The sequence below is a fragment of the Peromyscus leucopus genome, chromosome 15 (genome assembly GCF_004664715.2).
Source record: "Peromyscus leucopus breed LL Stock chromosome 15, UCI_PerLeu_2.1, whole genome shotgun sequence".
NCBI classification, from domain to species: Eukaryota; Metazoa; Chordata; class Mammalia; order Rodentia; family Cricetidae; genus Peromyscus; species Peromyscus leucopus.
In genome coordinates, this window is record NC_051076.1 from 64,930,022 (window position 1) to 64,956,749 (window position 26,728).

At 38.4% G+C, this 26,728-nt stretch overlaps 1 protein-coding gene and 1 pseudogene across 3 annotated transcripts in view; both read left to right on the plus strand.

Moving 5' to 3' along the window:
• Dpp10 (dipeptidyl peptidase like 10) overlaps positions 1-26,728 on the plus strand; it is a 1,509,398-nt gene that overhangs the window by 1,003,505 nt on the left and 479,165 nt on the right. The gene's annotated exons all lie outside the window — the stretch shown is intronic.
• On the plus strand, positions 16,945-18,341 carry LOC114703148 (annotated as a pseudogene).

Sequence of the window (26,728 nt, forward strand, 5' to 3'; positions counted from 1 at the left end):
CTTCAACCTAAGATGGTGGGCTGTGGATAGCCAGTGAGATGGCTCAAAGGTAAAGGTGCTCGCCACCACGGATGAACGATCCTTGGAACACACATGGTAGAAAAACAACCTCTTTCCCCGTATGACCTCCACATGTATGTTGTTGTACACATGAAAGCTTCCAATTAATTAATAAATTAATTAATTAATAGACAAGAATGTAATTGAGGCATGAGGGGTTGTCATTTTGTTGAAAACAGCTCCTATACCATTTAATCACAGTTTATTACATATTCAAAAGTACTTCTGACCTTCTAAACTAGATTTTCCCCTGCCTCACTAAAGTATGTTTATTTTTTTTGTAAAACACTCTTTTTATTTTTCCTTTTTCTTGAAAAAATATTGAAAATATTTTTTATCACATAATATATAGTGACTACGGTTTTCTCTCCCCTTGCTCCTCCCAGCTCCTTACATCTCCCCTTCCATCTGCATCCCCTCCCTTTCTCTCTCTCATTAGTAATCAAACAGGCTTCTAAGATTATAATATACATAGTATAATAAATTATAATAAAAGAAAACAAACACAAATATATTAGAATTGAACAATACAAACAGAAGCAAAAGATCCCAGGAGAAGAGAAGACTCAATCATTTGGACTCAGGAATTCCATAAAACCACTAAACTGGAACTACCAAGGATCTGGGTCAGACCCTGTTATGTCAAATTTTATACGTGCGATTTTTTTTCACAATGTAACTGTACCGGTTTTCTAAATTCTAAGTGTACCTGCCTTTATGGCTCAGCCTAAAGTGTTTCCCACAATTTTTCCATAGTTTAAAATAATCTTTCCTATAAACAGATTTTCACTTGTTTTTATTAGACAAGATTTTAATTTATTGAGAATTTCATATATGAATACAATTGATTTTGATCATATATACTGCTCTATGCCTCCCACTAACTTTTCCCAATTTGCTTTCCCACCTCTTCTCAGCTTTCTGGTTTTTTGTTTGTTTGTTTGCTCTTTTAATTTCTGCTGTTCACTGGAGTGTTGTTAGCCTATTAGGAGCCACACTCTTAAAAGAACCAACTTTCTCCATCCCCCACAGCAGGGCCATCAGCTATCCACAGCACCTCAGTTAGATGTGTGGGCTCCTGCGCCTCTTTGCCTTCCTTGATGGAATGTTGCTGGAGTGTTGACTAGCATGACCTTGGGAAGATGTTGTTCAGCAACCACAGCTGCCATGAGTTCATGAGAGCAGCAGATCTGTCAGCTCCTGGAGAATTTTGCATTCTGTACCATCATGTTCCACATATCTCTGTTATCTCTCTGTCTTCATTCTGATTCACGACAATGTGAGCGAGGTTATGTTTTCATTTAGTATTTGTGGTATTATGATAATGAGTTGCATGCATGCTACAATGCCACATATTCTCCAGTGTGAATTTCTGAGTACAGAAGTAAGCAGATGCCTGAATCCTTGTTTGTTTTTTTCTGATATTTTAAAATAAATAAATAATCACAACGTTATTTTTAAAATTCTCTGTGTGTGCATGTATGTGCATACATTCCACAGTGTGGAGGCCAGAGACAACCTTCAGGAGTTGTTTATCTGGTTTAACCATATGGGTCCCAGGGATTGAACTCAGAACATAGGCTTGGCAGCAAGTGGCCCTACCCACTGAGCAATCTCACTGGCCCCCTGTTGATTTTTCAGGGCTACTTTAATTGGCCTGGGAGGCTCAGCCCCTGCAGCTGCTATGTGACTTTATAGGCCCGAGTCCTTCACGAATGGACTGGATGTCCCTTGCTTCACATAGCATTCCAGCATGGAAATTGCTGTTCTTAGTTATCTCATGGGTTCCCAAGCCCATGTTGACGGATGATGGTTAAGTGTCCCTGACCTATGATTGCATAGAGCCACCGTGCTCATCTACCAATGAAGGCACAATAATCGGAGAAGACTGTCAATCCTTCTCCAGTCAATGGCAATGTGAGAAAACTCTCAGCACTACATTGGAGGAAAAGCAGTGCAATTTTGTTAACTGAGCAACAAAAATTAAGGAGTTAGTGGTATAAGTAGAAGTATTAGCCATCTATTCTTCTGAAAATAAATTTAAAATTTTGTTTTGAGGATAGGAGAGTTGGCTCAGTGGTTAAGAGCATACAGTGCTCTTGCAGAGGCTGGAATTTGCTTTCCTGCCTCAGGTGAAACACAACCACTTACAACTCTGAATCCAGAAGATCTGATGGCCTCTTCTGGCCTCATGTACAATCATGAGCACATATCCTTACATAAATACACACATACACATACTTTTAGAAATGATTTAGGTATATAATTCAATCTAAGGAAAATTTAAATGACAAAATTTGCATGAAAGTTGATCTGCCACTTTATGTATTTACCAGACTTCCACTGTCCACTTACCTGTTGATGAACAACTAACTTGTTTTCATCTTCTTTGTTTAGTAAAGACAATAGCAATAACCAAGGGTGTACAAGTATCTTTATGGCATTTTATGGACTGAAAATATGTAGTGAAATAGCTGGATTGTGTGATAATTTTATTTTTTAAATTTTGAAAATCCTCCTAACTAATTTCTATAATGGTTATGTTAGTTTGCCCTCTTACCAGTAGTGAATATGTTTCTTCTTTCTCCACATCCTCTCCAAGCATCTCTTCTGAACATATCTTAAGTTTTGCATACTCTGTAAATGGAGTGGCATAGTAAGCTAGTCAGCCTTTGAGCTACCATAACATTGATGAAATATGATCAAATGCTCTTATTTTTGGTCTCTGCTCAAATAATTTGACAAGACATGAGATATGATGAAAGAAATAGAATTTAGAAGACATTTTTGTATCATCAATGATTTATGTTGTAAATATTATTAAAATAACCACCCATTATTTCCCCCCATCAAAAAAACAAAACAAAACAACAACAAAAACAACAACAACAACAAAAAACTTTTTAGGTAAAAAATTGCCTAAGGTTTGCTGGTATGTGATTTTCCATAAAGATGTCTTTACCTGATACTGTAGCATTTGTTAAGGAAACACATTTTCCCCAGAACTTAGACTTCAATGGCTGAAGCCCTAGTACTTCTTTTCTCTTTCCATTTTTCACATGTATGTGGTGTACAATCATGTATTTGCACATGTGTGGGCATGCATGTGTTTAAGTGTACATGTAGAGGCCTGAGGTAGATGCTGTGAATCACTATGGACCACTCTTCCAACTTAGTTTTTGACACAGGCAAATCAAGAAACTATCATCTGGCTTCCACCTTGGAGTGATGACATGTCAAATGAAAAAAAAAAAAAGGCCCTTGGTGATTATCCCTTCATTGTTGCTTAGTCATTGTTTCTGCAGAGTCACTTAATGAGAAAAAAATGCATAAGGCAAAAACATACAATGTCAATAGCTCCCACTGCATTTGCTTTTACTGCCCCAACATATGCCCTAAGTTGAAAGAGCAATAAAAGGCTGCTGCTTCACAGCCATTAGCTCTGGTTGCTACTGCCAGTCATGCATAGAGGTCAGAACTCTATCACTGCAACTTCACTTCTAGCAACTGTGCTCATTTATCAATAGGGGCAAAATGAACTGAGGAGACTGCCAAGACTCCAAATTTCAAATGGAGTATAAGAAAACTCTCCCCACTTCAACAGCTGAGACATAACCCATTTGTGATGCACAAATATAAAAATTAAGAATCTAATTCTAGGTAGCTGGACATATGACTCAGCAATTAAGAGCAACTACTGATTTTTCCAGAGGACTAGAGATGGGTTCCCAGAATATATTTCCCAGCACCTACATAGGACAGCACACAACTGCCTGTAACTCCAGCTCCAGGGAATCCAATGCCATTTCCTGGCCTCCACAGGCACATATATATGCAATTTGATCATGTCAGTCTAGCCCTTGATTAGACCAGCCAATGGAATTTTTTCAACGGAATGTTGCCTAATATATCTATAAAGTCAACAAGTAAGAGAAAAAATAAAAGTTTATCATGTTTCAGTTTCTTGCTGGGTTGTGTAACATTGACATAATTTTCACCAAACTAAGCATATTTAGTTAGTAGTATCATTGTGGAAAAGTAAACTGGAAGCAGATAATTTTATCTTTTCATGTATTTAATTCTCTAGTTTCATTTTAGCTCAAACATGCATTGACTACATAGTTTGCATTTTACAGATTACTGTGAAAAGGAGTATAACACCACAATCTTAGATTATAGGAAGGGAATTATAGTTCCCAAGTCTTTGGACATTTGACAAAATTGTTATAATTAAATCTATATATATTATGGTTCCTTAGAGGAACAGGATGAATACAATGAATATATACTATAAAAGGGAATTTACTAGGTTGGCATACATAATTCAGGCTGAGTAGTCCAACAACAGCCTGGGTTCTTTAGAAGGGCCAATCTGGCATGGAGGATTCCTGGAGGCTTCTTGGTCCTCAGTCCACATAAAGGCTAAAGGATGTTCTGATGTCCAGAAAGGCCAGTGGCAGGAGTAACAACAGGACAGACATATTTGCCAACAAAAGGCAAATGCAGGCAAGCATATGGCACTGCCTTTCTCTCTTCCTTAGGTCCAGACCCCTGCTGGAAGGTGCCATGGACTCTGGGCGAGGGCTTCTCTCCTCTGTTAATCATTCCTAGAAATGTACTCACAGTTCCACCTGGAACAAGTTTTGAGCTGACTGATTTGATGATCAAGAATACATATCATACTATAAGAAGTTACAAACCACAGGTTTAAAAAATGTACATCAAAGCAGAATCGTGAAAACTACATTCATGTGGTCTTATCCTAGTGGACACAGACTACAACAGAATATCCTTCACTGGACAGAAAGAATGGCCATTAGACTCTGCATAGTATCACCCCATGCCATTCTTGTGTGTCTTGCCAGAAATATTTTCCTTATTCAAATTACAAATTACTCACCAGTTTGAGTTAGGCTGTTCAGGATTGGTGTTTGTATACTTAAGATCTTGTTTCTGAAGTTTGGAAGCTGTCCTGGGTATTTACCCACAAGCATGCTATCTTGTAACTTATAATTTGCTTATGGTCCCATGTCTGATCCATGCACATTTCACTCCATAGCAAATAGTGGATTCTTGGTGCAAGAATTGTTCTGTCATTACTGACAACAAACGTTTCTGACTGTTGTCTAACTTACAGTGTTGCAGTGTATGTGTTCTGTGCTTTGAAAGTAGCTTATTGTGTGTGATATTTAATGTTAATTTCCAACCTGACAGACTCTAGAATCACCTGGAATAAGAGCCTCTCATCTTATCTGTGGGGGATTATGTGGATCATGTTAATTGAGGTGGGGAGAACCATCCACCCTGGCAGGATTCCTGAACTGTATAGAATATAGGGAACTGAGCAGTAGCCTGCACTCATCACCCTCTTGGTGTGATGTGAGCAGTTCCCAATATGATTTCCCCACATGACTGTGAACCAAAATGAACCTTTCCTTTCTTTAACTGATTCTTAAAAGATATTTTGTTATAGCAATTGAAAAAGAAACCATGACACCACACAAAGAATTACAACTGATCTCACCATCTACTCCTGAACTTGTTCCTCTTGGTTGAGAGGGACTTTTGGATGTGTTTCTTTGAATAGTTTCATTGTATGAGAATGTTTTCTTGTTCCTTTTCCTCTTGGTTATATAAAACTTCTTTAGAAAGTAGTACTTAAGATATTGGAATATCTCTCACCACATAAATGTGTGATAGAATTCATTACAACTTATATGATTTATTAAATGGAGTCACCCCTGAAGCAAATGCATTATTAAGTAGTTAAAAAATTCATGACGTGTCCTTAACACAGTGAGAATGCCTTGGAGGCGATCATCCATCCCATAAATATGTGTTTAACAAAATTGCTTGAAATGAATCTTTTCATTTGTTCTTATTTAAGACTTAGATATATATAGCATAAATAACAGAATGCATTTTCCACATAAGGTTGTAGCTTGTTGTTGAATGCAAATAGCCATAACTTTGTCTCAGTACGTGTATAATAAAACATGTTCTCCCTTTATTAAAAGTCCTCAGTGGGCTGTGATGGTGTAGAACACATTTAGTGTGTGGCTCATAGTTAACAGCCTACTTGGAACTTACTCCATATCTATGCCTTACAGCATATTTATTGTGATGTTTAATCTTGGTAATCAACATGATTGCATCTGGAAGCAATTAATAGACTCATCTTTGGGTGAGTCAGTGAAGGCATTTCCAGGAAAGATAAATGAGGTGAGAAGACCTTCCCATTGAATAAGCACTGTGTTACTCTGGTAGCTCAGATATAAAGCCCAGGGGAAAAACAGTGTTGTCTGCCATCATTTCTTGCTGGTGAGTGAATCAGACCTGTTGCTGCTGTTGCTACTGTCTTTGATTCTATAGGAATCTAGTGTCCTTACTCTTCCCACACAGTCTAAGTAAAAGAAGCTTTCCAGAAAACCTCCAGGATTAGAGTGTCAAGCTGGGACTGCTGAAATCCAGCCTTGTGGACATAGAGGCTGCTACACAGAGGTTTTCAGACTCTGCAGTTTACAGATTACCACTATTAGAACACCAGCTTGTAATGTGTAAGCCTGTCTAATAAATTACCCTTAAAGAAATGTGGTATCTGTTCCTTGAAATTTAGAGTACCATGGACATTAGAAATCTTGTCTGATTTCTAACTGAGCATGTTGATGTTATGAGAAGGTATTCCACTGCAGTCAGTTAGGTCAGTAGCCACAAGGAGACTGTGATACATTGAACCTGGTTATTGTCTCTCTGAAACCTAGACAGACAGATGGATAATACTTATGGATGGAGTCATCTGTTGATGTTACACACACACACACACACACACACACACACACACACACACAGAATCACACACACACATCTCACAGAAGAGTTAAATATTAAATAGATATTAAATGAAATGTTAAAATAAATATTTATTTAAAAGAAAAAGGAGCATTGTGATTTAAAAATAAATAAAATAGCATGTGTAGCATAAAAAAAAGCAAAAGAACAAACATAAATCCATCTTTCTGAACACTCAAATCAGAAAGTGGGAGATGACAGAATGGATAAAAACCAGAAACCAGAGCTTGTGATGTTACTATGGGAAATGAGATTCACTTTTGTTTAGAAGATCCAAAAAAGCCTTGGTTTATGTTTATGTCAAGTAGTAAATAGATCTAAGAGAATTACAACTTCTCAATTCAAATCAACAATAAAGAATGCTTTATTTCTCACTTGCATGTGTATACAGCATGTTTGTATGCATATTTGCATGTATGTGGTTGCACTTGTGTGAAAGTGTGCATGCATGTATGTGTGTGTGTGTGTGTGTGTGTGTGTGTGTGTGTGTGTGTGTGTATGAATGTGGATGTGGGAAGCATGTGTGTATATATGCATGTGGATGTGACAGGTAAATGTTCTAGTCTTCCTGAAGCTCTTGGATTACTGAGAGTCCACCAAACCTGCTCAGCTTTCCCATGGGTTCTGGGGAGTTGAACTCCAGACCTCAATCTTGGGCAACAAACACATTTACACACTGAGTCACTTATTTCCCCAGCTCGACAAAATACACTTTAAATCAGGAGTAGTGCCAGTTACAAAGAATACTCTCCTAATAAAAATGCAGTCAATATATGAGGAAATTATAAACTATTTACTGTACCCAACTGCAGAGTTTTTGGATTCCATAAACACTGGGATCTCATTAAGCTGACACCTGTGTAGGCCTTGTACATGCAGCCACAGTCTCTGTGAGTCCCTATATGCACCAGCCCTGCTGTGTTTAGAAGGCCTTGTCTCCTTGGTGTCCTCCATGTCCTCTGGTTCTTACAATATTTCTACCTCTTCTCCACAAGGTTCTCTGAGCCTTAAGGGGATGGAATTAATGGAGATACTCCATTTAGGGCTGCGTGTTCTGAAAGCTTCTCTTTCTGATTTTCTCTCTATTGTCTAATTGTAGGTCTCTTTGTTAGTTTCATCTACTTCAGTGGGAAGGTTCCCTGATGAAGGCTGAGTGAGGCACTGATCCATGGATATAGCAGAATGTCCTAAGGAGTCATTTTATTGTCATGTTCCTTTAGCAGAACAGTAGTAATCTGTTTTCCCCTAGGTCTACGGCCTATTTAGTCTTAGATTCTTGGCCACCCACTCAAGCAATGTTAAGGATGGATTCTATCTCATGGAGTGGACCATTTAGCAATAGAATATTGGTTGGTTACATCTACAACCTTTGTACCACTGTTGCATTAGCACATCTTGCAAACAGGTGACCATTGTAGATGGAAGAGTTTTTAGCTGTGTTCATTTCTACCTTTTTCTTTTGGTAGCATACACAGTGCCCTCCAGTATCATGAACACTAGTCACTAAAGGTAAAGACTTTATGTAGTCACTAGCTTGACTTCACCATATTTAATGAGCTCTGTAGATGTTGTCTTTAGCAATATGACCTTACCATAGGTTTGCAGAGAGCAATAGCCGAGGTTGTTTGGGGTTCCCCATAAGGCTCATCTGGCCAACAACTAGATTAGATATAATTGAGTCTTGAGAATGGAAGTTTCACTTGGTGACAAAAGTTGTCCAGTGGAGACTCTCTCTCCCTTGTTACTTAGCAATACCATTTAGATTACCTTCATATATGTATGTACTTTAGAAAGTTTCTACTGTATTAGGTTTCAACTGAGGAGAAGTGGACACAAGCCCACATCTCTAACTCAGAAGCTATCTCCAATGAAAAATCACTTTTCTCCAGTGGAGTCTCACTGAGTATACAAATCATTCTTAAGGCCATGACACATGCCCAGCAGTAGATAGCCAACACAAAACAAACTCAATGGCATATTTAGAGGTTCATTGTCTCAGAATACTTTGCCAGCACTCTTTTTTTTTCTTTCTTACAGTTCCTTTGCATGTACATTATGATTTCCAGTTCTGTGCTTTTATCAGATTTCTACATGTGATAATGTATGTGTCTCTACATCTCTGTGTGTTTCTTGAGATATTTCTTTGGCTCATTTTCTGTGGTTTGTTTGCTTTGTCCTATTCTGTTTTGTTTGATTTTACTTTATCAAATTATTATTATTATTATTATTATTATTATTATTATTATTATTATTATTTATATGCCTGTTTATATCCTAATCAGAGAGAAAAATAAAGAGTGTTAAGAAAGGGTGTTACTTTGTTTGGGTAAGGAAGCAGGGAGGATCTGAGAGGAGCTGAAAGAGGAAAAGCACAGTCAGAATATATTGTATTTTCTAGAAAAATTTTAAATTTTCATTTAAAAAAGATTCATTAAGCAAAAATCTGTCAGAACTGGAAAATAGAGAAGCTTTAATAATTATAACTGAGCTTTTTAATAATCTTCTCTCTGTAATTGATAAAATAAAAATAAGTAAGCAAAGATGAAGAAGCTGAAAAAATACTGGAAGCATTTCAAAGAAACACTATATTTGAGACACTAACTACAGTGTCAATATATTTTGAAGGGCAGGAATTCTCAGGAGTGTCTTCTCTGAACCTAGCAGAATTGGAGCAGCATCACAAGTGGCTATTTGGTAAACCTTGAATCGTTGAAAGCTAAGCCATAAATTTCTAAGTCCATTGTCAAAGAAGGTCTCATGAGAGATACTAGACAAAGCATTGATGTGAATTTGATTGAGAACATGAAATGCCAACATCTATGAAATTCTACTAAAGTGGTACTCAGAGAGAAATAGTTTTAAGCATTAATATCACAAAACAAAATACATTATTCCAATTCTATTTAAAAACTGAAAAACCAACTCTACAGAAATCTAATTAAATGTAATTATAAATAATTAAAAACCAAATATCTGGTGGGAAATAATGGAAAAGATGTAGAACACTAGAGCTAGGCATTGTGGTCATGCCTGCAATTACACTGCTTTTCACTTGAGTAATTGAAGCAAGGGAGTTGTGAGTTTGAGGCCAGCCTGAAAAAGAAGGGAAGAGGATAAAATAACAATGAGAATGTCTGAGAAAGTCAAAGGGAATCATAGTATTTGCTATTTACCTAAAAATACATATAATATATACACACATATATTTATATATGTATATACTTTCACTGTCCAACCAGGGCTGATAATGCTCCCCACCAAGAACCACAAACTTATTAAAAATCTCAACAGCAGGTAAGAGAAGCCCTTTTTGAGCTCTTGGTCAGGGTTGTCTAAGAGTCTCTTATAACATCACAACCTATTGTCATTGCCCTTGGTACCCCTCAGAGATGGAAGGTAAGTCTCTAATGTTGAAGACATTGTAACTGTTGGACATAGAACCCAGAAGATCCAAGCTGGATTAAACCTGAAAGCCTCTTCCTTGAGGACTAGCTTTCATTGTACCAGAAGGCCCCAGTGCAAGCTTCCAAAGGAGGGAAGCAACCAAAACACCAATTAGTTATGACATTTATGAATAACAACAACACCTATCATATCAGGATAATCCTAAGGGTGCATTAGTGTTGTCCATACCTTGAAAGTAACCAACAGCTCTCAAACAGGACTTATGACAATCTGAACAAGAGGGAAATCATGCCTGATACTGGAAGCTTAACCAAACACTCAGGGAGAGTGAAATCATGAATCTTATAGGAGAACTCTACAATCACCACTATATTAAACCAGCATCATCTCTGGCTAAATTCTAAATAGGTATCCTTATATGTGCACAGATAGGTCTGCTTCTCACCCCTCATCAAGGTAACTTCTCTTAGAAAGAGATGGAAACCAATGCAGAAAATCACAGCCAATGAAAATGCAGGCTTGTGGAGCCCAATCCTACAGGGTATATCTACAAAACACCTCCTGCACCTAAAGCTCAGGGATCATCGCAGAAAAGGGGGCAGAGGATTTTAACAGCCAGAGGAAACAGGGATTTTGCTGAGAGGTTGTATCTCCTAAAAATATTAGAAAAGCTATACCCATGAAGTCTCACCAACATGTCTGTCTAAACAAGACCAGAACAAGGATGACACCAATAGACACACTAATGTGTGTGAGGGATGAAAGCTCAGGAGACCACAACCCTGGACAAAGAGTGAAGGAGAAATAGTCTTCCCTATGGAAGAGCACACTGATTGGTTATCCAATACCAAATGGTCATCCTTGAAGAAATATGCATACAAGTGACATTATACAGAGTTGGTTGTATTTACATGTGTAGAAAAACACTATATACATTTGTGTGTGTGTGTGTATGTGTGTGTGTGATACAACAACAATCATTGAAAAAGAACCATGAGTTGAAGCAAGATCAAGGGGGATGGAATGGTTGGAGAGAGAAAAAGGAAGGGGAAAATTACATAATTATATTATTTTTTTTAAAAAAAAAAACAGACCAGAATGGGCACAATAAGTAGTAATGTTTTCAAAAAATTAGAAAAGTTAATAAAATTGCTAACACTTGTCAGTCTTTAAAACTTAAAAACAATGGATTAAAAACCCCTTTTTTAGGAGAAATATAACCCTGACAATGAAAAGGGACATTATTATAGACATTTCTGTAAAAGAACAATGTGGGAATATTACCAACCATTTTAATTCAAAAATAGTGAGAAATGGGTGAAAAATATAAATTGTCTAAATTAAGGAAAAAAATATGGAGACCTAAATAAAAAATGTCATCAAATTAGTAGACAACAAACAAAAATTCAAAAATGAAGTCCCTTCATGAAAGATGATATATGTATGGATGGCAAAAAAAGAGTACAGGATGTGTTTCATTTCCTAGTCTGTGGGACTTTCACAAATTGTTATACATTTTAGAATTTCTCTCTTTCATTCATTGAAAATAGGCTATTTTCTCATACAACTACAGTTTCTCTTCCTTCCATTCTTCCTAGCATATTCCCCCACCTCCCCTTTCCCCTAGGTCCACTCCCCCTCCATTTTCCTTTCAGAAAAGAGTAAGTCTCCAAAAGATGACAGCAAAACAGGACAAAACCAGACATAATAAGACAAGGCAAAAGCTCTCATTCCTCGGTTGGACAAAGCAACCTAATAGGACAAAAACAGTCTCACAAGCAGGCAAAAGACTTGGAGACACACCTGCTCCCACAAAAACACCAAGGTAACAGCCAAAATACACACAGAGGACCTGGTGCAGACCCACACAGGCTCTATGCTTACCTTTCCAGACTCTATGGGCCCATACGGGCCCTGCTTAATTGATCTGGTAGATCATGTTCTCTTGTTTCCTCCATCCCCTCTGACTCCTACAATATTTTTTCCCCTTCTTCCATGGGATTCCCCCAAGCTGTCAGGGGAAGAACCATTGAAGATCTCTAATTTAGACTCTCTTTCCACACAATGTATGGCTGTGTGTGTTTGTACCCGCTAATGTTTGGTGCCGGAGGAAGCCTCTCTGGTGATGAACGAACAAGGCACCAACTTATTAATATAGCAGAATATCATTAAGGATTACTTCAGTGACTTTTTTTTTAAAAGACCAGTCATGTTTGGTTTTACCCTCGGTCTCTGGCTATCCAGTCTTCAGTTTCTGGCCATCAAAGCAGTGTGAGGAAAGAATTCCCTCTTGCAGAGTGGGCCCTTGAATCAGATACTGGTTGCCACTCCCACAGGTTCTGTGGCAGCACTGCCTCGGTACACCATACAGGAAGGACAGATTGTAGATCGATGGTTTTGTGTGTAGGTTGGTATCATTTCCCCACCCCCACCTCTACTTGATCACTTCTGCTTCCACCCCTTCCCACCCCCAGTCCATCTGAAGAATCTATACTATTTTCCCTTCTCAGGGAGATCCATGTGTCCTCTCTAGACACCTCCACTTTACCTGGATACCCTAGGTCTGTGGGTTGTAGCTTGATTGTTGATTACTGAAGAGATAATATCCACTTATAGATGAATACAGAGCATATTTGTCTTTCTGGGCCTGGGTTACCTCACTCAGGATGATTTTTTTCTAGTTACACCTATTTGTCTGTGAATTTCATGATGTCATTTTTTTAAACTGCTGAGTAATACTCCATTGTAAATGTACCATATTTTCTTTATCCATCCTTTGGTTGAGGGGCATCTTGGTTATTTCCAGTTTCTGGCTATTATGAATATAGCTACTATGAATATAGTTAAGCAAGTGTCTTAGTGGTAGGATTGAGTGTTTTTGGGTCTTGATGTAGATCAATTCCCAATTGTCTGAGGAACTACCATATTGATTTCCATAGTAGCTCTACAAGTTTGCATTCCTACCAGCAATGGAGGAGAGTTCCCCTTGCTCCACATCCTCCTCAGCATGAGCTGTCACTTGTATTATTGATCTTATCCATTTTGATATGTGTAAGATAAAATCTCAAAGTAGTTTTGGTCTGCATTTGCCTGATGGCTAAAAATGCTGAGCAGTTCTTTGAGTGTTTTTTTTTTTTTTGCCATTTGAGATTCCTCTATTGAGAATTATGTTTAGCTCTGTACCCATTCTGACAGGTGTAAGATAGAATCTCAAAGTAGTTTTGAATTACATTTCCCTGATGGCTAAGGATGCTGAACAGTTCTTTAAGTGTTTCTCAGCCATTTTAGATTCCTCTGTTGTGAATTCAGTTTAGATCTGTACCCCATTTTGAAATTGGATTATTTGTTTTATTCTAATATCTAGTTTCTTGGGTTCTTTATATATTTTGGATATTAGAACTCTATTAGATGCAGAGTTGGTAAAAATCCTTTTACATTCTGTAGGCTGTCTCTGTCCAATTGACTGTGTCTTTTACCTTACAGAAGCTTTTCAGTTTCATGAGGTCCCATTTATTAATTGTTGATTTTAATGCCTGTGCTATTGGAGTTCTGTTCAGGAAGTTGTCTTCTGTGACAATGTCTTCAAAGATATTCCCTGCTTTTTCTTCTATCAGGTTCAGTGTATCTGGTTTTATGATGTAGTCTTTGATCTACTTGGACTTGTGTTTTGTGTAGAGTGATAAATAAGGATATATTTGCATTCTTCTACATGTAAATGTTCAGTTTTACCAACACCATTGTTGAAGATGCTGTCTTTTTTACAGTGTGTATTTCTGAATACTTTATAAATCAGGTATCCATGGATGTGTGGATTTGTGTTTGGGTCCTCAATTTGATTCTACTAATCAGCATGTCTGTTTTTATGCCAATATCATGCTGATTTTATTATTATAGTTCTGTAGTACAATTTGAAATTAGGGATGGTGATATTTCCATCAGTTCTTTTATTATTTAGGCTGTCCTAGTTGTTTTATTTTTTTCATATAAAGTTAAAAATTGTCCTTGCAATGTCTATAAAGAATTGTGTTGGCATTTTGATCGGGATTGCTTAGAATTTGTAGATTGCTTTTAGTAGGTTGACCATTTTTACTATATTAATCCTACCAATTCATGAACATGGGAGATCTTTCCATCTTCTGTCATTCTCAATTTCTTCCTTCAAAGACTTAAAGTTTTTATTGTAATAGTCTTTTGCTTTCTTGGTTAGAATTGCACCAAGATATTTTATATAATTTGAGGCTATTGTGAAGGGTGTTGTTTCCCTGATTTCTTTCTCAGTCTGGCTGGAATTCTTTTTTTCCCTCTATTTTTATTGCTTTTAGGTTTGGTCTTTTCATAGTGTCCCAGATTTCATGGATGGTTTGTGTCAGGAAGCTTTTAGATTTAACATTTTCTTTGACTCATATATCTATTACTTCTATAATATCTTCAACGTCTGAGATACTCTCTTCCATCTCTTGATTCTTTTGGTGAAGATTTCCTTCGTAGTTCCTGTTTGCATTCCTACATTTTTCATTTCCAGGATTCCCTTGGTTTGTGTTTTCTTTATTGCTTCTATGTCCATTTCAGATCTTGAACAGTTTTATTTGTTTCCTCCAAATGTTTGTGTATTTCTGAATTTATTTAAAAGATGTATTCATTCCTCTTTATGAACCTCTATCATCTTCATATAGTTGGTCTTAAGGTCTTCTTCTTGTACTTCAGGTATGTTGTATTCAGGACCTACTGTGGTAAGATAGCTGGATTCTGATGAAGACATATTACACTGGCTGTTATTGATCGTGTTCTTGTGCTGGCATCTAGGCATCTGGGTTTGGGGGTGATTATTTGTCTAGGTGCTAATATTTGGGTTTGTCTTTGTTGAGTGTGAGTTTTGTTCCTTGTCTTCTGTGTGCTCTCTGGATTTTCAGACAGTGTGTTGCCTGTTGCTGGAGAGCTTCTCTCCAGGTCCCACCAAGCCCTGCAGTTCCACAACCCATGTATAAAATAATCACTCAGATGCTTACATTACTTATAAACTGTATGGCCGTGGCAGGCTTCTTGCTAACTGTTCTTATATCTTAAATTAACCCATTTCTATGAATCTATACCTTGCCACGTGGCTCGTGGCTTACTGGCATCTTTACATGCTGCTTGTCCTGTTGGTGGCTGCAGTGTCTCCCCCTCCTTCTTCCTGTTTCCCCAATTCTCCTCTCTCCTTCCTATACTTCCTGTCTGGTCACTGGCCATCAGTGTTTTATTTATATAGAGCGATATCCACAGCAGGTGCCTGTTTTTCTGGTCTGCTCAGTTGGTGTGTTCATGGGGGAATGCTTGTTATTATTGGAAACTAGAGGTAAGGGAGTACTGGGGGAGATAGTCTGAGGCACCCACAGGAGGCATGCATGGGGGCTGCTTGGGTCGGGGAGCTGCCCATAGTTTTCTGTTGCAAAATTCTAGGTGACCCTGAGAACTGTGTCTGGTTTAATAGAGTGTGGAAGGACCATGGGCATCTACTTTGTCTTCTGAAAGGTGTGGCCTGTGGTTGAGCAGGGGATTCCTGCCCAGGTTGAGGGATGGGACATAGTAATGAGGTGGGAAGGGAAGAGCAGTGGGGGATGTTCTGTGGGACCAGAGACCTTAAGAATTTGGTCTGGGACAGCAAAGAGTAGGGAAGGTCTACAGGCAGCCTACCCGGCCTTCTGGCAACTACACTTTAGCTTTTTGGTAACAATTTGCATATTGGCTACAAGAAGCTGAAAGACCAACTAGAAGAGTTACTGAGACTATGTCAAGGTGGACCCTGTGCTTTATTGAATTTAAAGAGCTCATTTGATGGTTCTATCAAGAGAGCACAGCTAAGGTCTGGCCAGATGACTCAACCAGTAAAGCCAATTGCCCCTGAGCCTGATAACCTGAGTTATTTCCATGGAATCTACAAGGTGAAGGTTAGCACTGACTCCAGCAAGCTGTCCTCTGGCCTCCACACATAAGGCCATGGCACATACTTGCACATTCCTACACACACACACACACACACACACACATACACACACATCTCATACACTGTTGGCAGAAATGTCCAATGATGTTGACACCTAGAAAATAGTGTGACAATTTCCTCACAAGTTGAATAATTTCTTCCCACATTGTCCAGCATTTCTACCCTGAGGTATTTTTTCACCCCACAAAATAAATGCAAGCACAAAGACTTGAACAAGCATACAGATTCAATGCTACTTGTGAGAACTCCAAACTAGAAACCAGACAAAACAAGCTAGTACATCATATTGTGGTATGTTCATCTTCAACAACATTAATGCAGTTGATACATGAAATGAGGCTAGAGAGATGGCTTACTGGTTAAGAGCATGTACTGTTCTTGCTATTGCAAAGGACATGAGTTCCATTTTTAGAATCCACATTGTCAGGTGGCTGTGCTCACAACTGCCTATCACTCCAGCTCTGAGGGATCCACAAATGCCCTCTTCTTGCTTCTAAGGACACTGTACTCATATGTACATATGCACACTCACACACACACACACACACACACACACATATACACATATATATATATATATACATATATATATATATATATATATATATATATATATATATATAATTTAAAATAAAGCATATCTTTAATGAAGTGTTGCAGCTGGTCTCAAGTATGATGCAGAGTGAAAGAAGCCACACTCAGTAGGTGCCCTTGCTTAATGAGTTAATCTATGTTGAATGTCTTTTTTAATGGAAAGGTATAGAGACCAATGGAGAATGATCAGTCTTTGCTTGAGGTTATATGTAAGAGTGATTGCAAATTAATGTCAAAAATTATTTGCAGTGATTGAAGGTTTATAAGTTGGTTGTGATGTTAGGAATTTAGCTTAAGTGTTAGAGTACCTGCGTGACATGCAGGAAGGCTGGCTTCTGTCATCAACACAGCATAAACCAGGAGTGGTGATATACAACTATAATTTCAGGACTTGGGGTCTAGAGGCAGGAGGATCAGAAGTTCAAGTTCGTCCTCTGTGACTTAGGTAGTTTAAGGCCAACGTGAGATACATGAAATCTTGTCTAAAGATTAATAAATAAGAGAGGTGGATGGATGGATAGATAGATAGATAGATAGATAGATAGATAGATAGATAGATAGACAGACAGACAGACAGACAAATAAGAGTAGATTATGAGGTTGCTTGGCCAGCAATGTATTCACTCAAGTTTCTCAAAGTTTACAATTAATAGCTCCCACTTTATGATACACAAATTATTACTCTAAAGAATCTGTCAAAATAGCAAAAGGATTCTGTGGGGTTTGTGCAAAAAAGATATTTTTATTTTAAGAAAGTATTACAGCGAGAATTCTTCTGCCTGCTGCTAAACTGCATGCCTATGCCAAGGGTTCCCACCACCGCCAGAGCCTGCATCATCTTTCTTCTCTGCCTGGCCTGGAGAGTCTTGGAAACCCTTCAGATGACTGAAGCCACTGAGGAGGTAGTGGCAGAGGAAATGGTGGCTGAGGAGGCTGGGGTACCCTATATATATCTATATCCAGGTACAAATGGAAGAATTTGAAAACAGTGCCAAGGAAGTTGTTGAGGAGGTGATGGCTGACACCCCCTGACAGACCCACCACTGGAAACACAGCAAGGTGTGTGAGCTGGACAAGAACAAGACACCTGTGGTGTGTGTGTGTGTGTGTGTGTGTGTGTGTGTGTGTGTGTGTGTGTGCCAGGACCCTGCCAGTTGCACTGTTCTAAACGGTGAGTTTGAGAAGGTGTGCAGCAATGACAAGCCTTTTGACTCTTCCTGCCACTTCTTTTCTGCCAAGTATACTCTGGAGGGCACCAAGGAGAGCCAGGCTCCATGTGACTACATTAGGCCATGAAAATACATCACCCACTGCTTGGATTCTGAGCTGACAGAGTTCCCCTTGAGCATTCATGACTGGCTCAAGAATATCCTGGTACACTAACTGTCATCATAGAGACTTCATCCAGTAACTGATGGAAGCAGATGCAGAAATCCAAAGCCAAGCACCAGGCTGAGCTCCAGGAGTCCAGTCAAAGAGAGAGAAAAGGAGTTCTATGAGCAAGGTGGGGGTGGGGGGTGGTTCATGATCATGATGAGAAAATGCACAGAGACAACCAAACCAAACTAGTGGGAACTCATCAACTATGGAACAATAGCTGTGGAGCCTCCATAGAACTGGACTGGGCCCTCTGCATAGGCAACACAGTTGTGTAGCTTGACCTGCTTAAGGAGTCCCCTGGCAGTGGGACCAGGATCCCTCCCTGTGGCCTTCTGGAGTCCAGTGCCTATGGTGGGATACCTTACACAGCCTTGGTGCAGGAGGAGGGGCCTGCCTCAACTGAAGGAAACAGGCTCTGCTGACTCCCCCATGGGAGGCCTTGCCTTGGAGGAGGTGGGAATGGGGGTAGGTTGGGAGGGAATAGGGGGTGGAATGGGGGAAGGCTGGGGGTGGGAAGAGGGAGGAGAGGAGGAATCTGTGATTAGTATGTAAAATTAATAGACAATTTCTTAATAATAATAATAAAAGAACATTCTGGTCTTTGTATGAGAACCTTGTATGAGAAAGACAAGGGCAACATCCTCCTCAGTGAGAAGAAGAAGCAGAAGCTACATGTGAAGATCTATGAAAAATGAGAAGTGTCTGGAGTCCAGAGATGTCTACCTTATGCAGCTGCTGGACCAAGATTTCGAGACGAATTACAACACATATATGTTCCCTGTCCACTTGTGCTTTTGCCAGCTGGACTAGCACCCCATTAGTTAGGACCTGTCCCATATTGAGCTGACCCCACTGCATGCTACCTCATCCCCATGGAACAGTGCACCACATGCGTCTTCAAGACCTATGACCTCAACAACAACAAGTACATTGCCCTGGCTGAGTAGACCAGCTAGATGGTCTCAAGGAGCAGGACATCGACAAAGATCTGATCATCTAAGTTCACTCTTTATGCCATCCTGGATTTTCTCCTCTGATGTTCCTCCTTCTCTCTCCTCCTCCTTGTTTAAAATGTTTAGATGGTTGACTGTTCTGCCTGGGGATAAGGTGCTAAGATAGATTAACAAATGAACAGTGCTTTAAACAAGGGGTGGGAGATACAACTAAAACCAAGGCATTTTTCTATTCAAGTCCACTCTGAGGCTGTGGCCCATTCACAGCCCCCTCTTGTCTCATGTATCGCGCAGTGTCTCACTGACTGTGTTAGAAATGGAGTTGTGCAGGCTTGCCTTCCTTACACAAGGTAAGGCTTTTATCTTTTCTTTCCCACTTGACTCTAACACAAACCCAGTCAGATGATATGCTTATTTAATTTGGGGCTATGGGGTACCTGGGGTCTTCTCTTGATGATTTAGAGTTAGGCAAAGGGAAGTGATAGATATAGATATAACATTTGATCAAGGGCTCTCTGAGAGACCAGAGGACTGACCAGTCTGAAGCTCGAAAACACATCTTGATAGCCTAGGTCAAGAGCTGAGAGAATATTTCACAGCTGTTAGGGACATGTGCATATTCGCAGCAGCCCAGACTTGTTATCTCCTTCACTCTTCAGGGAGTTTCTTTCCATGTCTCGCTCTTGGTTCAAATTTTGGCAAGTCACAGGACTATGGGTGGACCAGAACGTCCAATGGGATTCTCCTATTCAACTGCTCGTGGGATTTTAGGTCTGTTCTTGGGGGCTCCAGGCATGGGAAAGCTATTTAAGGAAAGTGAGACTCCAGAGGAAGACAAAACAAGTTGTAGAGAAAATGAAAGTGGTGTATTGGTTTTATTTTGGACATTTAAGTGACTGTCACAGTTTCTAGCATGCCTGTCCCTCCACCCCTTTTAAATCTACTCATCAAGAGAAACTTCACAGTCAAAGGAATGATAAGATCTTACAGGCTGAGAACTTGTTCTCTTCTAAGCATTTCATGATAAAGCTGCTTCTCATTAATCATGCAAGATCTCACAGTGACATGAAGAGCTTGACAGATTTTTCAAAATAAAAAGTAATGACTTAAGAAGCAAAAAAAAAATAATATCATAATCATTTATCTGTAAACAGGTAAATTTAAAAAATATTTTTTCAACATTTTTCAGTTGGGTGTCATTTTTTTTTCATGGAACATTTTGTTAGAAATTTTGGCTGATTTTCCAGATAGCTATCAGATTTATTTCAAGATATGATAAGTGTAGAAAACAGTAGTTATAGCAAGGAATGGTGGTACACAATTATGTTTTCAGAACTTGGGAGGCTGAGGCAGGAGGACTGATTATTTGAATTCCAGGGCAGGCAAAACTCTGTCATACACACACTCACCCACCCACCCCCAACACAAATCAGAAAACAAAAAAAAATCAACAACAAAATAATCAAAAATCATGTTAATAATGCTAATATAAAGTTTATGTATTTCCTCAATATTATGTTACACAATGTTCCAACATTCAATTGAAAGATCACTTGTATATTTTACATGTTAATTTCTAAATGTGTTAAAATGTCTTATTTTATTAGATAGCAGTAAAAACATTTCTCCTTTAAAAGGTCAAGCCAATACATTTTCCCTGTCATTTTGTTAAGTATGTATATTAATATCTGTCTCTATCTTTCTCTCTGGCTTCGTCTTTCCCAGTGCTATTATCTTTCATCTTTTCCCTCTGCTCTGAAAATTTAATGCTTTCTTTATGTGTTTACTAATTGTGTGTGTGTGTGTGTGTGTGTGTGTGTGTGTGTGTGTGTATATACATGAGTGCTAGAGTGCACATCACAGGACAACTTATAGGAATCAGTCCTCTCTCACATGTGGGTTCTGGAAACTAAACCCAGGCTGTCAAGTTTGGCAAAAAGCACCTGTATATTCTGTGCCATTTTACCAGGCCCTGCAAACAATATTTTACTATCAGTCACAGTTCCAAGCTAAAAAAGAGTTAGCCCATTGCAAAAACATCTTGATTTCTTTCAGATGGATATAAAAAAGATCATGTCTATTGGATTTAGGGACACACACACACACACACACACACACACACACACTTGAAAATCATTTATATGTGTGTGTATGTATGTGGGATATATGTGCATGTGTATGTGGGTAGGTGCATGCATCCAAGTGCCTGAATGAACACCAGAGGAGGACATGAGGTGTCTTTCATTCATCCTCCACCTTGTTCCATTGAGATAGTCCTTCACTGAATCTGGAAGGAATCTGTCAGACACCAAGCCACAGCCATCCTTCTATTTCTCCCTCTCACTTCCCTCAAGTTATATGCATACACAACCATGCCCTGCCTTATATGTGGGTGCTGAGGACTGATACTCAAGTCCTCATGTTCCTGCAACAGGGCCTCCCTCCCCCTGAGCTATTTCCCTAGCTCTCTATATAATTAAAAGTAGCAAGTTAGTGTTAATGTTCAAGATAAAATTTGAGTTTTTTAAATGAGGTTGCTTCCAATTTCTATCTCTTATCTTGCATGGAAATGCTTATATCCCTAAATATTTACATATTACTCATTTCTATAATCCTATAATATTCATACTTGCTTCAAAATTATAATACAAACATTAAAATTCAGAAGTTCTCTGAAGGAATTTAGACAATAGTTTTCCTAAATACCTCATTTGTTAAAATAAATTAAATATCACAATTTTCATATTCACCATTGCATTAATATTCTGATAGAAAATTAGATTAATTTGTTTGGCCTCCACTTTGTGATTTTCCTCTGCTTCATTTTGATTTAATTATATGTAAATTGTAAGACTTTTACATGGTGCAAATCTCAAAATATTCATAGAAATGAAAATATACTTGGAAAATTCTATTGTGAATAACAGCTGCTCAAAATTCAAATAACTTGGTAATTAAGGGGAAAATGTATATTCTTATCATAGGCAAAGCACATGAATGTCATAGAGTTTTAGTAGTGTCTTGAAGGTAGGAATGTAAAATTGGTTTGTCTACAAGATTCTGGAATATAGTTTAAAAGAGGTGACTTCAGAGAGCTTGAATAGGGTCAAAGATTCTGCTGCTGTGAGGTAGGATCTCATGTAACCCCAGCTGAATGAGGATGACCTTGGATTCTCTCGAGTCTACCTCCTTCGTGCTTGGGTTGCATGCTTGCACCATTTTACCAGGTTTACCCAGTGCTGGGGAACAGACTCAAGGCTTCCTGTGTGTTAGAGAACTGTTCTATCAGGAGAGTTCCTTTCCCAGCTCTGACCAAACACCTTTATATGCCAATGCCTTCTATTTGGTTGACTCAACAGATGAGTATTTTATGGAGCCTTGTAAAGATTTCAAGGACTAAACTATCATTTTATGCTTATCATTGCTTCCTTTATTTGGAGAGTGGGGGTTCCTAGTACTTTATAACCAAGTGCTCTTCCATTGAGCTTTCCCCTCATGTTGCCCAATGAAGAGCTCATCCTCAATGAGATTTTTGGGAAATTCCTGGAATGAAGTTTCAGATTGCTACCTCCATGGGCAAATTTTCTAGAAGAGGGATGCCGGCTTGCTGAAGGCAAACCGTGGGAATATGGACATTATTCTTTACACTGTACATGGATTAAATTTGAAGCATATGGTTTACAGTCATTATGTCTTAGGTGGAGGGTCTGGGTTCTCACTTTCAACTCTGACTTTCCTTTCTCACATATGTATGTTTATTTTTGTTACCTTTATCATTTCACCAGGGTTTTAGTTAGCAATAGACAACACATTATTTTTTAAAGACTTTTATTGAATGTCAAAGCATAATTACCTGGGTACCTGCTTTGACCTTCCTGTGAGGATAGTGCTTTGTTTTAAAAAGAAAGATGACTGCCCAGCCTGGTGACTCAAACAGGTAATAGCAGAACTAAAGAGGCTGAGACAGGAGAATCTTAAGCTCTAGTACAGTCTAGGATATAGTATGAGAACTTCTATCAAAAGAAAGAAAGAAATATGAAGAGGAGAGAAACTATGGGTAGGAGAAGTAGAGGGAGAGAGGAAAAGAAAAAAAAGAAAAGAAGTATCAGGCATGTTGGCATATGTGCTTAATTCCAGCACTTAAGAGGCAGAGACAAGAAAATTCTGTGAGATTGAGGCTTATTTGTTCTACACAGAGGATTCCAGGCAAGCAGGAGCTACATAGTAAGAGCCTATCTCTATCCAAAGCTCCATCCTAAGTGTGATTTTTATCCTTCTTTATCCATATCACTGCCTTCATTTTGTCTTTAACAAATGCATATATAGTTGTATATTGATACACACACATGTGTATATATCATAAAAATGTATGTATGTGTGTGCATTGTATTTTTGGATCTTTCGTAATGCTATGATAAAGTTTTAACTGATAACTTTTAGCTACTGGGATGGAGTCCAAACAATATTGTCCAGTGCTGTGGGCATTCTCATGATGGCTAATTAGAAGTAAGACTATATTCAATGATTGGATTGCAAAGTTCTTAAAAACATCAAGAATTGTTTCTGTGAAGTAAATTGAGGCAGCTCCAGTTCACCACAGGCTGTCCTTAAACTGAGAAGTGCTCTGAGGGTGTCCATGTAGACAGGGGTTTCTTCGTGCTTTCTGAAATGCTGTGACTTCTATACTCCACATAGTTACTGGTCTACAGGGGGAAAAAAGCTTCATAGATGATTGTTAAATCAATAAAAATAATAGTGACATACAAAAACAAATTATGTCTTCCCTCAGGTAAATGCTCACTCCAAATTCCAAGTCCAATTATTAAAGACTCAGATTTCCAGCTAAAGGAAGCTAGTGGTGATTAGTGATGCTTTGAGAGGACAGAGATAGTCTCCCAAGGACTAGTCACAAGAAATTGACTACTCGCAGATAGCTACTACCAGCATTGATGAAATGTTTACCAATACAGAGCTTTATTATAACACAGGAAGAAATTAAATTGAGCCATAATGTATTATTTATGTGGATTTTAATAGCTTGGTAATTAAACTATGGATTTTTATATTCATGAAAAAATAGATCCTCTTTAAGCAATGTGGCTAAAAAGACAGATCTTAGAATTCAAATAAATCACTCTAAAACCAGGTGTCTGTACCTGTGTCTTTGATGGAATTTAAAATGGTCAGAATTGTTCACAATGCGTTTTGAAATACATCTTATTGAATTCTTGCAGTGTGATTTGCCTGTTCTTGGAAGAAATCCTGAACAATGTGCTTTGAATGACATCATCTGAACCCCTCCATGCTAGTCTACTTGTGGATCCTTTGTTTCCTCTATGATACTGGAGCAACTGGATTAAGAGATTTAATTGGTACAAGAGACTAAGGCATTTTAAAGTATATTCAGTACAGTGAAAATCTCTGTGTTGTTCATCCTTACATATTTAATTTGTTGAGAAGATTTTTATTTTCCTCAATCTTTGCTTTTGTTATTTCAGAGAATCAAGACATTAAAATGTTACTGGGATAGGAAGTGGACTTACTCCTAAAATATGGCTACTCACTCAATGTGATGTAGTTGATGGTTGCTTCCACTGCTTTGCTGAGAATTCAATGGGCAGTCCCTCTTATACCAAGATCAATGAAATATTTGTGATTGTTAATAGTTTTCTCTATGTTAAAACTGTAATTTGGGCAAGTAAGTTGGCTCAGTAGGTAAAAAGCCTTGCCATGAAGCCTGATGATCTGGCTTCAATATCCATAATCCCCACAGTAGAAGAGGAAAACTTGATCCTATAAGTTGTCCTCTGACATCTGAATATGTTCCATGGTGTGAGCACACACACACACACACACACACACACACACCACACACACACACACACACACACACACACACACACAGTTGTGGTGAAAGGTAAAAAAAAATAAAAATGTTATTTGGAATGTTGTGATTTGCCTTAAAATATGAAAGACATCAAGGATTCCAGGAACTGTAGTCTCCCTTTTTCGAGCTGTACTCCTAAGCATGCAGTGTCCACATTCCAGTTTGTGGTCACCATCACTGTGGTGTGAAGTCTTAGTTCCCTAACAGTGGCTCATTCATAAGAGGAGGTCACCTAAGGAAGAAATGGGTTTCTGTAGCAAGGTCAGAGTATCAAGTAAACTGACTCCAAATCTCTGTCTCCAAAGCTCCCTCTACAGGGCAGTGACTGGTCATCTATTCAATTATTCTTGTAATGTAGAGAAAAGACACAAATGGACATACAAGAAACAAGAGAACAGAAAACAGGAGCTCTAAGTCAGAAAAACTCGATGAACTTGAAGGATGTGAATGTCAGAGCAGTGAATGCTGTGGTCTCCATGGTACTCAGACCATAGAGTAAGTTAACTATGTCTATCAAGGTGTGTATTGTACTGGTTTGAGTGAGAATAGCCCCCATAGGTTCATATATTCGAATACTTGGTTTACAGTTGGTGGAACTCTTTTGGGTAGGACTTGGAGTTGTGATGGAGGAAATGTGTCACTATGGTGAGCTTTGAGATTTCCAAAACCCATGCCAGACCCAATCTCTCTCTCTACCTCCTGCATATGGATAATATGTAAGTCCTCAGCTACCATGCCTGTGGGCCTGCCACTGTGTTCCTCACCATGATAATCATGGACTCAACCTCTGAAGCTGTAAGCAAGCCTCCAAATTAAATGCATTTTAAAAAATAAATTGCCGTGGTTGTGGTGCCTCTTCACAGCAGTAGAAAAGTAATAATTTATGCATAAATTAGATTTCTTCTTTAAATTCTATTTTTGAAAGCCATCTACAATAAGTTAGCATTACTTTTGTGATCAGAACAATATATTCAAATAACACAAATATATCTGAATTAGAAAAATCCTATCTTCATTAAACTAAATGTTAACTGTTCACATCATGACTCTGCAAATGCAGCTGCATCTGTTGCAGGATGAATGAAATGCTGATTGGACATCGCGAATGCACTTCCCAGATTCACTGTGTGTAGTCAACTCCAGGATGGCTTAGTTTCTGACTGAAATCCAGGTGTGGGCTTCTGTACTGTTTCAGTACAGCAGGCAGGAGGCAGTGCAAGATGATAAGAGCTTGTTCAGGTTAGTCATCACTTTCAATTTCCAGGACCTAAAGTTCATTTGGCTAAATCTAAAAGAAGGACTCACCTCTAAGTCCTCCCCTTCATAATTAATGCCTCTAGAACTCTGTCTACAGCTGAAGAATTTTTATATACACAAACATACAGATATACATATATATGCACATGTGTACATACATTTATATACTGTTTTATGTATATACTTACATTCACGTATTCCTACATTTACACAAATATATGTATATGCATATATATATATATGTATATATAAATTTACACACAGGCAGATGTACATACATTTTTTAGCTTTTTCTTTCCTTCTTTTCTTCCTTCCTTCCTTCCTTCCTTCCTTCCTTCCTTCCTTCCTTCCTTCCTTTCT